Source organism: Cherax quadricarinatus, chromosome 28 (assembly GCF_038502225.1).
Source record: "Cherax quadricarinatus isolate ZL_2023a chromosome 28, ASM3850222v1, whole genome shotgun sequence".
Classification (NCBI taxonomy): Eukaryota; Metazoa; Arthropoda; class Malacostraca; order Decapoda; family Parastacidae; genus Cherax; species Cherax quadricarinatus.
This window is the reverse complement of record NC_091319.1, coordinates 6,077,613-6,078,569: the sequence shown is the minus strand read 5'-3', so window position 1 is coordinate 6,078,569 and position 957 is coordinate 6,077,613.

Below are 957 nucleotides of genomic sequence, written 5' to 3'. Positions count from 1 at the left end.
CTTTAAACTTAAATAATCTCACCAACATTCGGGTTCGAATCTCCTCCGGTACGGCTGAAAAACATTAAGGACGTGTTTCCATAAGACACCTGCTGTCCTTGTCCCTGTTCACCCATCAGTATAAAATGGGTACCTGAGTGTTAGTCGACTGGTGTGGGTCGCATCCTGGGACAAAAATGACCTAATTTGCCCGAAATGCTCAGCATAACAAGCGGCTTTCTATATAGTAGTGTCACTGATGTCAGCTATGGCCTGTATACCTTGTACATGTACTTGTAATAAATAACGATATTATTATTATTATTATTATTATTATTATTATTATTATTATTATTATTATTATTATTATTATTATTATTATTATTATTATTAGCATAAGGGTGTAACATTTCAGCGCTGTTCTAGACTTTTTAGCTATTTCTCCCTATTTGTAATACTTCATTCCACTTTCACTAACCATAGGTATAACTACAGTATATATAACGTTGGTACATAATTTTTCTCAAGTTTTAAAATCATTTGAGATGGGTTCACAAACTTTTTTGTTTTATTTTAATCAGGGGGTGAAGCGCTCTACATATAAGGGTCATATAGTGCAAGAAATGGGAGGGAAATCAGGTTGGATTCAAGGAAGAAGAGGATAAATCTAGTTCCTTGGATCAGTTAGTTCAAGGATTTCGGTTTTCTTTCAGAGTGTTAAAACAAAGAGAAGAATATGTCTTTGCTCATTACCGTGAAACTTAGTACCAGGTCGAGACATCTTGGTCAGCCGGTGCAAAAAAATCACAGTACCGTGGCTACAACACTTCAAAACTAACCCATTACTCTTAAGAGAAAACTAGACAACGTTTTAGTCCGTCTCGGACCACCATCAAGCCACAACTGGTTCAAAACAGATCGAAACATCATCCACAATGAGAGAGAGAGCAGGTATACTCCAGGCTAGAGGTGGGTTGG